The sequence below is a fragment of the Gopherus flavomarginatus genome, chromosome 14 (assembly GCF_025201925.1).
Source record: "Gopherus flavomarginatus isolate rGopFla2 chromosome 14, rGopFla2.mat.asm, whole genome shotgun sequence".
NCBI lineage: Eukaryota > Metazoa > Chordata > Testudines > Testudinidae > Gopherus > Gopherus flavomarginatus.
In genome coordinates this window covers 40799311-40815687 of record NC_066630.1, presented here as the reverse complement: position 1 = coordinate 40815687, position 16377 = coordinate 40799311, and the positions used below count along the sequence as shown (strand labels likewise).

The 16377-nt window shown below is 55.5% G+C and overlaps 1 protein-coding gene across 2 annotated transcripts in view; it reads left to right on the top strand.

Annotated features, from left to right (window-relative positions):
* The window catches only part of CLEC18C (C-type lectin domain family 18 member C), a 271662-nt gene that overhangs the window by 33511 nt on the left and 221774 nt on the right, over positions 1-16377 (top strand). The gene's annotated exons all lie outside the window — the stretch shown is intronic.

Below are 16377 nucleotides of genomic sequence, written 5' to 3'. Positions count from 1 at the left end.
TGGCACGTGGCACTAGCCATCCCAAGGGCCTACATTGCCCTGCTGAGAATGCTTCCTAGTAAGAACCCCAGCGCACCTAACAATGGGCCTGTGAAACCAGCCTCCATCCCAGCAAGCCCATGAGAGCCAGGCAGCAATTGACAAAGGGCCGGACCCAAGGAACAGGTGGGTGGGCCAGGCCGGGACTGGCTTGCTAGGGCAGAACTTCCCTGGGAAGGGCCCAGTTCTGCTCTCACTCAGGGGAATGCCCCTGAAATCAGCAGCTGTTCCACCCCCAGGTGCATGGCAACCACCCCAGCCCCTGTGTCTGTCGCAGCCTCAGGCAGGACTGGGGTGGCACTGGTCTGGGGCACGATGATGCTGCATCATCTGGGCACGGAGCTAGGCAGTGCTGGGCCCAGCCACTGGATCTCTGAGGAACAGCTGGCATACTCACCCCTTGCTGTCTGTTCCCCTGGCCCCCATGGTGAAACCTGTAGTGATTCTCTAGGCAGGGACACGGCCCTGCTCAGCTGGGGTAAGGGACTGACCTGGAGGGGCATGCAGTGATGAGCTGCCAAAATCTTGACAACCAGGTCCCTACCGGGTCTTCAGCAGCATTTCAGCAGTGGGTCCTTCAGTGGCGCCGAAGATCCGGAGCAAGTGAAGGACCCGCCGCCGAAGTGCTGCTGAAGACTTTGAGCGCCCTCCGGTGAGTACAAGCCCCATGGCTTTTTTTTAACGTTTTTTTTTTTTAGTTATCCTTGCTGGGGCTCATCGAAATCGGGCCCCACACTTCCTAAAGCTGGCCCTGCACATCGGGGTTGCAAAATTGTATCGGGGGCCAGGTAGGGAAGGCTGTGCCTCCCAAAACAGCCTGTCCCCCCCCATCCGACCCCCACCCACATCCTGCCCCTGACTGTCCCCCTCGGAACCCGCAACCCATCAGCCCTCACCGCTCCTTCTCCCCTGACCACCCCCTCCTGACACCCCCCACCCTAATTGCCCCCTAGAGCCACACCCCCTACCCAACTCACCCTGTTCCTCATCTCCTGACTGCCCCCCGAGAACCTACGCCCCCTCCAACTGCTCCCTGCTCCTTATCCAACCCCTCCTCCCAGCCCCGGCACAGCTCCCTTACCATGCTGCTCAAGGCACCGTGTATGGTCACTGCGCGGCCGCTGGAGCTCGCAGCCCCTCCCTTACCATGCCGCTCAGGGCACCATGTATGGCCACTGCACGGCTGCTGGAGCTCACAGCCCCCCCTTACCATGCCACTCAGGGCACTGTGTGTGGTCACTGCGCTGCCACTGGAGCTCGCAGCCCCCCCTTACCATGCCGCTCAGGGCAGCGTGTATGGTCACTGCGCGGCCGCTGGAGCTCACAGTCCCCCCTTACCTTGCCGATCAGGGCAGTGTGTATCGTCACTGCGCTGCCACTGGAGCTCGCAGCCCCCCCTTACCATGCTGCTCAGGACAGCGTGTATGGTCACTGCGCTGCCACTGGAGCTTGCAGGCCCCCCTTACCATGCCGCACAGGGCAGCGTGTATGGTCACTGCGCGGCCGCTGGAGCTCGCAGCCCCCCCCTTACCATGCCGCACAGGGCAGCGTGTATGGTCACTGCGCGGCCGCTGGAGCTCGCAGTCCCCCACTTACCGTGCCACTCAGGGCAGCGTGTATGGTCACTGCACGGACGCTGGAGCTCGCAGCCCCCCCTTACCTTGTCGCTCAGGGCACTGTGTATCGTCACTGCTCTGCCACTGGAGCTCGCAGCCCCCCCTTACCATGCTGCTCAGGACAGCGTGTATGGTCACTGCGCTGCCACTGGAGCTTGCAGGCCCCCCTTACCATGCCGCTCAGGGCAGTGTGTATGGTCACTGCGCGGCCGCTGGAGCTCGCAGCCCTCCCTTACCATGCCGCTCAGGGCAGCGTGTATGGTGACTGCGCGGCCGCTGGAGCTTGCAGCCCCCCTTACCGTGCTGCTCAGGGCAGCGTGTATGGTCATTGCGCTGCCACTGGAGCTCCCAGCCCCCCCTTACCATGCCGCTCAGGGCAGCGTGTATGGTCACTGCGCGGCCGCTGGAGCTCGCAGCCCCCCACTTACTGTGCCGCTCAGGGCACCATGTATGGCCACTGTGCGGCCGCTGGAGCTCGCAGTCCCCCCCTTACCATGCCGCTCAGGGCAGCGTGTATGGTCACTGCGCTGCCACTGGAGCTCGCAGCCCCCCCTTACCGTGCCGCTCAGGGCAGCATGTATGGTCACTGCATGGCCACTGGAGCTCGCAGCCCCCCCTTACCATGCCGCTCAGGGCAGCGTGTATGGTCACTGCGCTGCCACTGGAGCTCGCAGCCCCCCCTTACCGTGCCGCTCAGGGCAGCGTGTATGGTCACTGCATGGCCACTGGAGCTCGCAGCCCCCCCTTACCATGCCACTCAAAGCGGCAGGAGCTGCAGAGCTGCCCAGAGCGCTGGCGCCAGCGGTGCGTCACACTGCAGCTCTGCAAGGGGGGGAGCAGGGGAGGAGCCGGGGAACCTCCCCAGCTGGGAGCTCAGGCAGGGCAGAGACAGGACAGTCCTGCGAGCCGGATATGGCCCACGGACCGGAGCTGTTTGCCCCCTCCCCCCGCTCCTTTAACAACCGGTTCTACACTGGCTTCTAAATTTAACAACCAGCTCCAGCTCCCCACTGGGGGCAGGGAGCGGCTGACGGTGTGAGCGCGACACATAGACGGCCTGGGGGCCAAGCCCAGGGCGCCCCAAGGGGGGGATGCCCAGCTGCTGCTCTGACAAGCTGGGGGTGTTTGGGGTAGGAGCTCAGCTGCTGTCTGAGGAGAAGCTGGGCCGCCGGGTCACAGGAGCAGCCCAGCTTGCTTGTGCCCCTTCTACACTGAGCATCACTGGCTGCCCCCTGCCAGCGGCACCTCCTGGGCTCTCCAAATGCCACAGGCTGCCTAGGGGGCGCGGCTGGGGCAGGGTCACCCATGGCCTGAGACATGGCCCTCTCTGCCTTCTTTCTCTCTCCCTGCCCCGGCCGATCACACCCCAGTGCTATGGAGGGACCCACACGGTCGCGGCCCAGTGCAGCCAGCCAGGCTGTCCGCAGTGCCAGAGACAAGCCCACCTCAGGGTATAATCTATTCACAGGAGCCAGTGCAGGAATCCCCCCAAACCCAGGCAGTAAAACCATTCTCAACAACCCCCCAGGAACCGTATAAAGTACAACAGTTCTTCCCGTTCCCCGCTTCAGGGCCAGCGCCTCCGGCTCCCCACCGCTCACAGCCGCGCTGCGTTCCCAGTGCCTTGGGCCCCATCCAGGCACCCCTCTCCAGGCCTTCCTGCCGGACAGTGGCCAGGCTCCTGACTCCACCTTGGCCCCCGGGGCAGGTATCCCCCAAGAGAGCTCCCCTGCCTGGGAGTCCCAGCCCTGGTCAGGACATGTCCATTCCCTTGCACCCAGCCTGGGCTTCCCCTGACCAACCTGGATCCTCCCTTTTGCTGAGGGGCAACTGCCCAGGGCGTCCACTCAGCAGGGCCCCACCTTGGGGCAGTTCTCCCCAGCAGTTCTGTGCCAGCCCATCTGAACCCAGCTCTCCCAAGCAGCCCTGGCAGCTCTCTGCAGCTGCTTCCCTCTTGTTGTGCCTCTCAGGCCGGTCTCTGTCTCGGCTGGATGGGGCAGCTCTCACCTGCCAGTCTCCTGGGCTGACTCCTTTCAGGGCTCCAGGCTGACCCAGCCTCCTCCCGTCTTAGCCCAGGTGCCCTTTCTTCAGCCCAGCCAGGCTCCACTGGCCAGTCACAGGTGTGCTTGGCTCTTTCCCACGCCACACCCCAACGGTGAGCTGCCCTCCCCGTGGACAGGAGACCTGGCCTTGGGCTGGGGCCCTGGCTACACACAATCAAACCCTACACCACCCGTGTCACCTCTGAGATAACAGGCGGCAGTGCCATGGTGGAGCGGACGGCCCTGAGGATGGAGCGCGTTCCCTGATCTAACACTCACAGACACTGCCACCCCATGTCCCTGCAGGCCGGGGGCTGATGGCAGAGCCCAGATGTTCATGTTAGCCACCTAGACGCTGGCCACAAGGCCAGTACATTTCAGGAGTCCTCTGCCCTTTGATGGGAAGGATGGGATGCTTTCCTCCCTCCAAATCCCCAGAAGTCAATGGGGTTCCTGGAATTCCTGGGGCCCTGCCCAACCTGGCTACCCTGGGTAATTAAGCCAGACTCTAATGGGAAGAGGCAACATCTCAGCTATCTCACTTGGAGGCAAACGGGGGAGGAAGGTGAGGCAAGGGGGAGGGGTGCAGTCTACTGAGGCACAAAGCCAATGACATTAGGGCCGTCTCCAAGGAGACTGGAGCACGTTGCACAGCATGTGTGAGAGCCTGAGGGAATGAGCGTGGCTGGCAGCCCATCACCTGACATGGCCCCGCATGGACAGGAACTACCATGGCAGCAAGAATTTCCAATGGCTTCGCAGCAGAAAATTCCTAAGCATTTTATTAGAGAGGGCACATCTCATTATCTCCTGTTTGCAGACGGGGAAACCGAGTCACTGCACTCTGGGATGCCCCGGGTACGTCTCTTTCATCATTGCTCCAGAAAGTCAGACAGGCTTCATGCAGTGGAGAGTCTGTTTCATTGAGTCTGTAGGTTATTTTTGTAGGCTGGAGGAGGTAGCTGATGAATCTCAGGTCGTTTTATTGGTGGGACATTGTCTCAGTCAATACATAGTAAGTATGGGGCTGAATGGCTTTGTTCTGCCTTTTGCAGCAGCAGCTGAATTAAAGGTGTTTGTGGCCGGATTGGTCACCTGAGAAATGTTCAGTTCTCTCTACTTCTTTTAGAGTCTTGTCAATCTAAGACAGGGGTAGGCAACCTATGGCATGCATGCCAAAGGCGGCACGCAAACTGATTTTCAGTGGCACCCACAGTGGCCGGGTCCTGGACACCGGTCCTGGGGGGCTCTGCATTTTAATTTAATTTTAAATGAAGCTCCTTAAACATTTTAAAAACCTTATTTACTTTACATACAACAATAGCTTAGTTATATATTATAAACATAGAAAGAGACCTTCTAAAATGTTCAAATGTACTACTGGCACGCGAAACCTTACATTAGAATGAATAAATGAAGACTCGGCACAGCACTTCTGCAAAAAGAACAGGAGTACTTGTGGCACCTTAGAGACTAACAAATTTATTTGAGCATAAGCTTTCATAGGCTACAGCCCACTTCATCAGATGCATAGACTGGAACAAATTTATTTGAGCATAGGTTGCCGACCCCTGGGCTAAGAATACAGCCGCTGCAGCGTAAGCCTCCTCAGTCTACTTTTCTAGTGGCCGTTGGGCCGTGAGCAGTAGCATGAGGATGAGCCAGAGCACCAAACCTTCCTTTTAGGAGCAGGCACATTTATTAGCCGGGCACAAGGACACAGCTCAGCGCTGGAGGGTCAGGCTGGCAGCAGGAGAAAGAGGTTGTGCACAGGAAGCCCCAGAGGGGGAGTAACTGGAGGTGGGTGGAGAAGATAGAAGGGAAGCAGCGTCACTGGAGGTGACTGAGATAGGGGTGGGAGTGAAGAGCGGGCAACTGCAGTGACAGGCCCTGGTGCCTTAGAAAGGCCCTGCGTGGGACAGTGGCTAAGCTGGGGCCTGTGAAAGCATTAATGGAAGCGCATGTAACTGGCCTGATTTTGTTTTCACTGCATTGATCTGTTATGGGTCGTAGGGCTCTGCCTCCCTGCCATGGAGTGAGGCAGAGTTAATGCAGCATGGTAGCGAGATGAACACACTGTGCTCTCTATCTCAGTGAGACTTTCCTCAGTGAAAACTGTCATTCAGACTGAAAGCACATGGCTGCTCTTCAGGTCTGGAGAAAACACCTCTGCTGGGCCCTGCAGGAGCAGGTCTGATTCTCCACCTCCAGATTTACCGTCTACATTTCCTCTTCTGCCTCCTCCTTGCTTCACGCTCTGTGCAGGTCACTATTTTCCAGTCCTTTGTTCTGCCGTGTTGTGGAGTGTTCCCTCCTGTGCTGTCTCTCTTCCCTCCTGAGGCTGTTCATAGGCACAGCTTCAGGCTCTGGAACAAGATGTCCAGATCCTGCTGTGCAAGTCAGAGGGATCTTCCAAGCCTCATGGGCCTAGGCTTCTCCAGATCTGACGACAGAAGATAAGGAAATAAGATTCTCTTTGCATATGAGATTGTGTGCATCTCCAGAATGGTGAGGGGCAACATATGATCCCTCTGCAGGGTGTGGCCTTAGAAACCTTTTGTAGTTCCCGACTTTCAATTTGGGAGAAGATTCTATCTCATGCGTGCACCTTACTTATGGTAGCAAGGCATAAATGGGGCCCAGAAGTATTTCTTTACGGGCATTCATTGCCAGCACTCCTGCAAAGCACATCGGCTCTATCACTCCCATTTTACAAAGGGGAAACTGAGGCAGAGGAAGAGTCAGTGATTTGCCAGGGTCACCGGGGAGCTTGTGGCAGAAGTCAAGTCTCCCAAGTCTCTGCCTGACCCTCAGAACATACTTTCTCCTCCAGGAGAATTCTGTTTGGATCACCCGGCTTTCAGGCCATGGGTTTTGGAGATTTATCCATTTGAGTTCAAAAGTGGCTTGAGCAATAATCTATTCAACACAGGTAAACCAAGGCAACTGCACACACACACGCGCGCGCGCACACACACACACGAAATAATTTAAAACACTTGTGCAACGAACAACCCCCACCTTTGTTATTCTCTTGACAGGTGAATTAGCCTCCCAAATAATTGCACAATAATCCCACTGCCCAACGCCCCCCATCCTCCCCCCAGCCTTGCTGCACTATTATCCACTCCTGCTGTTCCCATTTTCACAGAGACTATAAAATCTCCAGGGCAGGGGATGTGTCTGACTCTCTGTCATAAGGATCCCTGAGCAGCCATGGTGCTCTGTAATCAGAAATAAATAGCCGGCGGGGCACGAGGTGACCTGCCGTTGGTAGGACGCATGGGAGCTCTGGTGCTGGGCGATCTTGCCGCCACCCCAATGAGTTCAGCCCGGAGCTGGTTAGACGGGTGATTGCTGCTGCCCCTGTCAGCCATGGGGCAGCTCAGTTATCCTGTGGCAGTAGCAGAAGGATCATGCAGTAGAAACAAGCAGCGGGTGTCTGACAGCTCAGACACTGGCCGCCTGGGCTTGGAGACAGACCAAAGCAAAGATGAACCCCTTTCTCGTTATGTGTCCTTGCAACTCCTGTTCATGGGCAGGGCAGGATTTGCTGCGCTGGTCATGCCTGGCCTCTGCTTTCACCCACTGGGGCCTTGCAGAGGAGCTGGTGGATTAGCACTTCTCTAGTGATTTCCACACCCGGTAAGGGCCAGGGTGAGCGGGCATCTGCCCTTACCAGAGAACCATAGAATATCAGGGGTGGAAGGAACCTCAGGAGGTATCTAGTCCAACCCCCTGCTCAAAGCAGGACCAACCCCAACTAAATCATCCCAGCCAGGGCTTTGTCAAACCTGACCTTAAAAACCTCTAAGGAAGGAGATTCCACCACCTCCCTAGGGAACCCATTCCAGTGCTTCACCACCCTCCTAGTGAAATAGTGTTTCCTAATATCCAACCTAAACCTCCCCCACTGCAACTTGAGACCATTGCTCCTTGTTCTGTCATCAGGTACCACTGAGAACAGTCTAGATCCATCCTCTTTGGAGCCCCCTTGCAGGTAGTTGAAAGCAGCTATCAAATCCCCCCTCATTCTTCTCTTCTGCAGACTAAACAATCCCAGTTCCCTCAGCCTCTCCTCATAAATCATGTGCTCCAGCCCCCTAATCATTTTTGTTTCCTTCCGCTGGACTCTTTCCTATTTTTCCACATCCTTCTTGCAGTGTGGGGCCCAAAACTGGACACAGTACTCCAGATGAGGCCTCACTAATGCCAAATAGAGTGGGATGATCACGTCCCTCGATCTGCTGGCAATGCCCCTACTTATACAGCCCAAATGCCATTAGCCTTCTTGGCAACAAGGGCACACTGCTGACTCATATCCAGCTTCTCGTCCACTGTAATCCCTAGGTCCTTTTCTGCAGAAATGCTGCCTACCCAGTTGGTCCCTAGTCTGTAGCAGTGCATGGGATTCTTCTGTCCTAAGTGCAGGACTCTGTACTTGTCCTTATTGAACCTCATCAGGTTTCTTTTGGCCCAGTCCTCTAATTTGTCTGGGTCCCTCTGTATCCTATTCCTACCCTCCAGTGTATCTACCACTCCTCCCAGTTTAGTGTCATCTGCAAACTTGCTGAGAGTGCAGTCCACGCCATCCTCCAGATCATTAATGAAGATATTGAACAAAACCGGCCCCAGGACCGACCCTTAAGGCACTCCACTTGAAACCGACTGCCAACGAGACATGCAGCCGTTGATCACTACCCGTTGAGCCCGACGATCTAGCCAGCTTTCTATCCACCTTATAGTCCATTCATCCAGCCCATACTTCTTTAACTTGCCGGCAAGAATACTGTGGGAGACCGTATCTAAAGCTTTGCTAAAGTCAAGGAATAACACATCCACTGCTTTCCCCTCATCCACAGAGCCTGTTATCTCCTCATAGAAGGCAATTAGGTTAGTCAGGCATGACTTGCCCTTGGTGAATCCATGCTGACTGGATGCCATCCATCACTTTCCTCTCCTCTAACTGCTTCAGAATTGATTCCTTGAGGACCTGCTCCATGATTTTTCCAGGGACTGAGGTGAGGCTGACTGGCCTGTAGTTCCCCGGATCCTCCTTCTTCCCTTTTTTTAAAGATGGGCACTACATTAGCCTTTTTCCAGTCATCCAGGACCTCCCCCGTTCGCCATGAGTTTTCAAAGATAATGGCCAATGGCTCTGCAATCACATCTGCCAACTCCTTTAGCACCCTCACATGCAGCGCATCCAGCCCCATGGACTTGTGCTCGTCCAGTTTTTCTAAATAGTCCTGAACCCCTTCTTTCTCCACAGAGGGCTGGTCACCTCCTCCCCATACTGTGCTGCCCAGTGCAGCAGTCTGGGAGCTGACCTCATTTGTGAAGACAGAGGCAAAAAAATCATTGAGTGCATTAGCTTTTTCCGCATCCTCTGTCACTAGGTTGCCTCCCTCATTCAGTAAGGGGCCCACACTTTCCTTGACTTTCTTCTTGTTGCTAACATACCTGAAGAAACCCTTCTTGTTACTCTTAACATCTCTTGCTACCTGCAACTCCAAGTGTGATTTGGCCTTCCTGATTTCACTCCTGCATGCCTGAGCAATATTTTTATACTCCTCCCTGGTCATTTGTCCAGTCTTCCACTTCTTGTAAGCTTCTTTTTTGCGTTTAAGATCAGCAAGGATTTCAGTTAAGCCAAACTGGTCGCCTGCCATATTTATTTCAGTGGGAACAGGATTTGGCCCCAAGAGATGAATTGCTCATCTGCCCAGACACAGTTCTCATGCATGTTCTGCCAGGCTGGTTTCGATGGCCCCTCCTGTGTGTCATGCTGAGGAAAATAATAAAACAATGTTGGCTGTAGTTCTAGCAAGATGTACGTGGCACACACAGCTCTATGCCTCTTATCCATCAAACCCAGCTGGCGCCGCATCTTTGCTTTCCTGGTGCCTGGCGAAGAGCAATCCTTAGATAGAGGCAAGCTGGCAGAAGCTTAGTTTGGACATAGAGAGGCGCTGAGAGTGTGTTAAGGAACAGTGGGGTGATTGTCCAGCCTATCCTTCTTTCATTTAAGAAGTTTGCAATGTGGGGTGCTGCTGGATCTTCAGTGACACCTGGAATACAGGTGGCATCAGGGGCTCAAAGTATCATTTTACAACAGCACAGGTAAGGGGGGTTTCGGAGGGGATGGGGAGAGCGTGGGGGCCCCAGGCTGAGGGCGGGGCTGGGCAGAGTCACATGGAGGGTCATGTGGGGAGGTGCATGTATCCGACAAAGTGGGTATTCACCCACGAAAGCTCATGCTCCGATATGTCTGTTAGTATATTTGGTGCCACAGGACTCTTTGGTCCCTTCCCTTGCATCCCTCCCATGAGTGCAGTACCAGCAAGAAATTATTTCTACTTGCCCCACTGCTGGGGAGGGACAGCTCTGCTTGCCTAGACTCTGAAGTGAGCATCTGCATAGGGTGGGATTGGTTTCTTACAAAGGCTCAGTAAAAGGAACTCCCCCAGCTGAAGACAGCAGCCCTGGTTCCTTGAGAAAGCACAGCCCAGGACTACCAGGGAGCGAGCTGACCTAGCAGGATAAAGCTTGGTCCCACAGCAGGAGGGCGCTATAAGACAGGCCCAATCTAGTATCCAATGAGAGACTACAGCAGGGTTGGGAGGAGTCCCGAGGCGGGCCGCAGGCCTGGTAAGCCCACTGAGTGCTGACCACAGAATGCACACAGCGAGGCAGCTCCTCCACTGCCCTGTACCATGTTCAACCGTGCAAACCAGTGCAGGGTGAGTACAAACCAGCATAGGGTGAGTAGCATTTTCCCCTTCTTTTGCACCAGTGTGAATGGTTACACACGGTGCAGGGAACAGAAACTCAGGCCTAATGGGTGTAGTCCAAATTTACCCCATACCTGAGGCTTGGCTTTACTGGTAGCTTGAATAATAGAATCATAGACAATTAGGGTTGGAAGAGACCTCAGGAGGTATCTAGTCCCATCCTCTGCTTAAACCAGGACCAATCCCCAACTAAATCATCCCAGCCAGGGCTTTGTCAAGCCTGACCTTAAAAACCTCTAAGGAAGGAGATTCCACCACCTCCCTAGGTGACCCAGTCCAGTGCTTCACCACCCTCCTAGTGAAAAAGTGTTTCCTAATATCCAACTGTGGTGGAGCGGTGCCCCACCCCCTGAGAAAAAGGCTGGAACAGAGGCCTGTTAGGAGCCAATCAGGGCAGGGCAGAGGAAGCCCTATATAAAGGCTGCCTAGCAGGAAGAGAGGCAGCTCTCCCTGATTGCCAAGGGAGGAGGACTGGCTCCTGGGCTGAAAGGTAGCACCTTGGACAGAGCAGTGCTGGGGAGTTCCAGCCAAGGAAAACCCTAGGCTACAGGCCTGGCTACAAAGGGCTGAGCAGGTGCACAGGGCAGAAGGAGAAGCAACCCAGGGACAAACTCTGACAAGGGGAGAGAAGGAGAGCAGGGAGGCTGCCGCTAGAGGGTCCCTGAGTCAGGACCCAGAGTAGTGGGTGAGCCTGGGTCCCCACCTTCCCCATTGTACTACACCTGGCTGAGGAGGAGTGTGGCCTGATACAGGCTGTGGCTGGCTCCTGGGACAAAGGGGCTAGACTTTGAGGCTGCAGCCGGCCACTAGAACGGGTGCAGATGGGTGACTGCTGATAACACCAGACCCCCAGAAGGGGGTGAGACCAGAGCAGTGGGCACTGCTGGAGGGCAGTGTCCTGAAGAGGGCACTGCCGAGTAGGGAGCAACGCAGGTCCAGACACCAACAGGGGAGCAGATGATGGACGAGACACCACCGGCAGAGGGCGCCCCGCAGGACAGAGCTAATTCCCAGACATGCCAGTAGGAGGTGCTGCGGTGGGGAGTCCCAACCCTGTCACGCCAACCTAGACCTCCCCCACTGCGAGACCATTGCTCCTTGTTCTGTCGTCTGCCACCACTGAGAACAGCTGAGCTCCATCCTCTTTGAGACCCTTCTTCAGGTAGTTGAAGGTTGCTATCAAATCCCCCCTCACTCTTCTCTTCTGCAGACTAAACAATCCCAGTTCCGTCAGCCTCTCCTCCTAAGTCATGTGCCCCAGCCCCCTAATCATTTTTGTTGTCCTCTGCTGGACTGTCTCCAATTTGTTCACATCCCCTCTGTAGTGGGGGCCCCAAAACTGGACACAATACTTCAGATGTGACCTCACCAGTGCCGAATAGAGGGGAATGATCACGTCCCTCGATCTTCTGGCAGTGCTCCTACTAATGCAGCCCAAAATGTTGTTGACCTTCTTAGCAACAAGGACACACTGCTGACTCATATCCAGCTTCTCATTCACTGTAACCCCTAGATCCTTTCCTGCAGAACTGCTGCCTAGCCATTCGGTCCCTAGTCTGTAACAGTGAATGGGATTCTTCCATCCTTAGTGCAGAACTCTGCGCTTGTCCTTGTTGAACCTCATCAGATTTCTTTTGCCCCAATCTTCCAATTTGTCTAGGTCACTCTGGAGCCTATTCCTACCCACCAGCGTATCTACCTCTCCCTCCAGCTTAGTGTCATCCACAAACTTGCTGAGGGTGCAGTCCATCCCATCATCCAGATCATTAATGAAGATGTTGAACAAAACCAGCCCCAGGACCGACCCCTAGGGCACTTGCTTCATACTACCTGCCAACAAGATATCAGGCCGTTGATCACTACCTGTTGAACCTGACGATCTAGCCAGCTTTCTATCCACCTTATAGTCCATTTACCCAATCCATACTTCTTTAACTTGCTGGCAAGAATACTGTGGGAGATCGTACCAAAAGCTTTGCTAAAGTCAACGTATATCACGTCGACTGCTTTCCCCATATCCACAGACTCTCTGTAATCATAACATAATAACATCATAGGAAATGCCCCAAAACTTGGCTGATCATACAGTTTTCCTACAAGACCTCTCTGTCCAAGACCCTCATTCCCTCTGCCCCTGAGGGAAGCTCCAGGCCACCTTGTATCTTGGATGGAGCTTACTTGCAGTATACTCATTGCTCCGTCTCAGCAATGAGTATACTGAACCCGCATGGCATCTGAGCACCTGATAACAGGATGAATCACCAGAGGAGCCCTGAGCCCGCAGGCAGGTTCCCAGAGTCTGCTTCTCTACACATCCCCTATAGCAGTGCACAAGGCAAAAAGAGCCTGCAAAATTACTGCTGGAGAGGGAAGTGTAAAGCGAATCCTATCTTCCCAGCCTGTCTCTGTGCATGGGTAACATCAGTAGCGATCAGGCCGGGCAGTTTCAGTGACAGGGGAGAGCAGAGGTGAAAGTAAGCCGGTACGGTCTGGTACAGCGTACTGGTAAGAGCCAGTACGCCATGCCAGACCACACTAGCTTCCACGGCGGAGATTTAAAGGGCTCTGGGCTGCCCGCAGCTGCGGGCAGCCCAGAGCCCTTTAAATCTTGGCTGCAGCTCCGGCAGCCGGGCTGGGGCTGGGATTTAAAGGGCTCAGAGCTCCCCAACACTGCAGGCAGCCCAGAGCCCTTTGAATCCCACCCATGGCTCCGGCAGCCGGGCTGGGGCTGGATTTAAAGGGCTTGGGGCTCACTGAGGCTGCAGGCAGCCCAGAGCCCTTTAACTCCCTGCCGCCGGTCTGGGATTTAAAGGGTTCATCGCTCCCTGCCACTGGGCAGCCCAGAGCCTTTTGAATCTCGCCCGTGCCTCCAGTGGCTAGGCTGGGGTGGGATTTAAAGGGCTCAGGGGTCCCCACGGCTGCAGGCAGCCCAGAGCCCTTTAAATTCCACCTGCAGCTCTGGCAGCCGGGCTGGGTCTGGGATTTAAAAGGCTCAGAGCTCCCCACCACTGTGGGCAGCCCAGAGCCCTTTGAATCCCGCCCTTGGCTCCGGTGGCTGGGCTGTGGTGGGATTTAAAGGGCTCAGGGGTCCCCGCGACTGTGGGCAGCCCAGAGCCCTTTAAATCCTGACCCCAGCCTGGCAAAGCTCGGGGTTCCCCATGGCAGCTGGAGCCCCAGGCCCTTTAATTTTCCCCTGAGCCCCAGGGGGCTCCCAGCCACCTCTTCAGCTGGGAGTCCCTGGTTGATTTAAAAGCCCTGGGGCTCCCAGACACAGCCGGTGCCCCAGGGCCTTTAAATCGTGAAAGCCCCGCCTCTTCCACTAGAGGCCACGCCCCCCCCAGGAGTCCAGCAGTACTGGTAAGTCCTGTAAGTTACTTTCACCCCTGGGGGAGAGTCCATGGGAGGAGAGGCAGTGTTTATCTAATGGTGTGACCAGCTGTGCCTGTGCCCACAGCAGTTCCCGGAGGGGAGGAATCACTTTTAGAGGATCTACCTTAGCAGCAGCAGCAGTTAGGCAGAGTAAGAGATTGGACATTGTGTGGATCTTGTTTGGAAGCACAATTGCAGCAAATCGGAGGTGAACCAGAAGCCAGGCTCCCCTGACTCTGGGGTGAAGGTGTCAGACATCACTGTAACATGGCCAGGAGAACTCCGGAGGAAGTTACCAGCATTCTTGTCTAGAGCAGTGATCACCAACCGGTAGATCGCGATTGACTGGTGGATTATGGAGCATTTGACAGTCGGTCTCGGTCTCAGTCTCAGTCACTGAGACTGACCGTCAGAGGCTCCTCGATCAACCATTCCATTGCGATCTAGGGTTACTAACCCTCCTGCAGCCGGCTGCTAACTGTCCGCGGTGGCACAGCGGGGCTAAGGCAGGCTTCTGCCTGCCATATCCTTGTGCTGCTCCTGGAAGCGGTGGACATATCCGGCAGCGGCTCCTGGGGGGAGCAGGGGGTCTCCCCGGGCTGCCCTTGCCTACAGGGACATGCCAGCTGCTTCCGGGAGTGGGGCAGGGCCAGGCCAGGCAGGGAGCCTGCCTTAGCCCTGCTATGCTGCCACCTGGGAGCCACAAGAGATAAGTGGAACCTGGCTGGAGCCCACACCCCAAACACCTCCTGAACCCCAACTCTCTGCCACCTGCACCCAAACTCCCTCCCAGAGCCTGCATCTCCTCCTGCACCCCAACCCCCGCCCCCATCCTGAGCCCCCTCCTGCACCCTGCAGCCCCGCCTGCACCCTAAACCCCAACCCGTTGTCAGAGTCCTGAGCCGCCTCCCGGAGCCAGCATCCCACATCCCCTTCTGCACCCAAACTCTCTCTCAGAGCCCTCACCTGAACCCCATCCTGCACCCCAACCCCCTGTCCCAGGCTCAGCTCAGAGCCCCTCCCACACTCCAAATCCCTCGGCCCCAGCCCGGAGCCTGCACTCCCACCCCCAGCCCAGTGAAAGTGAGGGAGGGTGGGGGAAAGCAAGTGACAGAGGGATGGGGGATGGAGTGAGTGGGGCGGGGCCTTGAAGAAGGGGCGGGGCAGAGTGAGACCTCAGGGCAGGGGTGGAGCAATTGTTATTTCTATATTTTCTCTGAGGTAGATTCTGGGTTGCATTTAAATTCAAGAAGTGATCTTGGGCTTAAAAAGCTTTGAGACCACTTAGAGCATCTACATTAGGGATTTACAGCTGGGTAACTCCACTGATGTGGGAAACTGCCCTGGTCTAGACAAACCCCCTGGCTACAGGCTTACCCTGTAACACACCTGCCCCTCTGTGAGAGAAGCTCGCAACGTTGGGATCCACTTAGTGCAAGCTCCTTAATTCCAAGCAGTGAGACTCTGGAGCAGGGCACCGAGCTGTGGGCTTTCAGCATCTCTGCACAGCCTGGGTATCCACACACAGCACTGTCTGGACCCCCAGAGTCTTGCCCAAGCAGGTACCGGGCTCCCTGTAAAACCAGGGATGGATTCCTTGGCCGTCAGTCCCTCCTCCATAAGGAGAGGGCATCCCTAGGCAGGGAATGAGGGTTCTGCCTGAGCAAAGACCACACGATTTGGCCCTGTGGCTTTTACCATCACGTCTTTGGATGCCCTGTCAAAATAAGAAAGGTTTCATGAACTCAGGAAGGTTTAATGACCCCCAAGTAGGGCTGGAGTGAAGGTGAGACCAGTCCCACCCCTCAGTCTAAGATCAGCATGGCCTGGCAGCAAGGACTCCCGGTTCCACTCCTGGCTGCCTTGAGCAAGTCATTTCACCTCCAGGACTCAGTTTCCTCATTCTGTAAAATGGTGAGAATGATCCTTTCCAACCTCACTGGAATGGTTGATAGGGCTAAAGAGTCAGTGGTTGTGCAGTGCTTTGGAAATCTAGCAAACCCATACCCGTTGTAGATCAGCCACGGGCAGTCAAGGGGTAGTACATGCTGGACAGCCGGTGACACTCTATATGGGTGTTATTTATCGGGGGAATAGAGACAAGTTTCTCTCTCGCGCACACACGCACCCACACACATCATAGTGCCTGTGACAGTGACTTGGGCGAAGGAGCATCCTGCTGCCTAGGAGAACAGATTTTTGTGTAAAACGGTGATGCAAGTCACAGCTTCCATTCTGCTCTGCTTCCGTTTTCTCTCTGGCCTCAGAGGTGACTGAGCAACTTTCCCTGAGTGGAATAACAAATTGCTGAGCTCGGAGAGAGGCTGCAGCTTGTTTCTAGAGTTGACTGTCTCCTCGGAAGCTTCACATGCCAGCAGAAGAGACATCTGCAGACAAGGTGCTTCCATCTGCTGCAATCAGAGCTGGCACACCTCAGTGACTCCCCTGGCAGAGGCGCTGAATACAGAGACAGGGAGAAAGACACACTCAGAACCCCAGGCCACACAACCCCCTCTC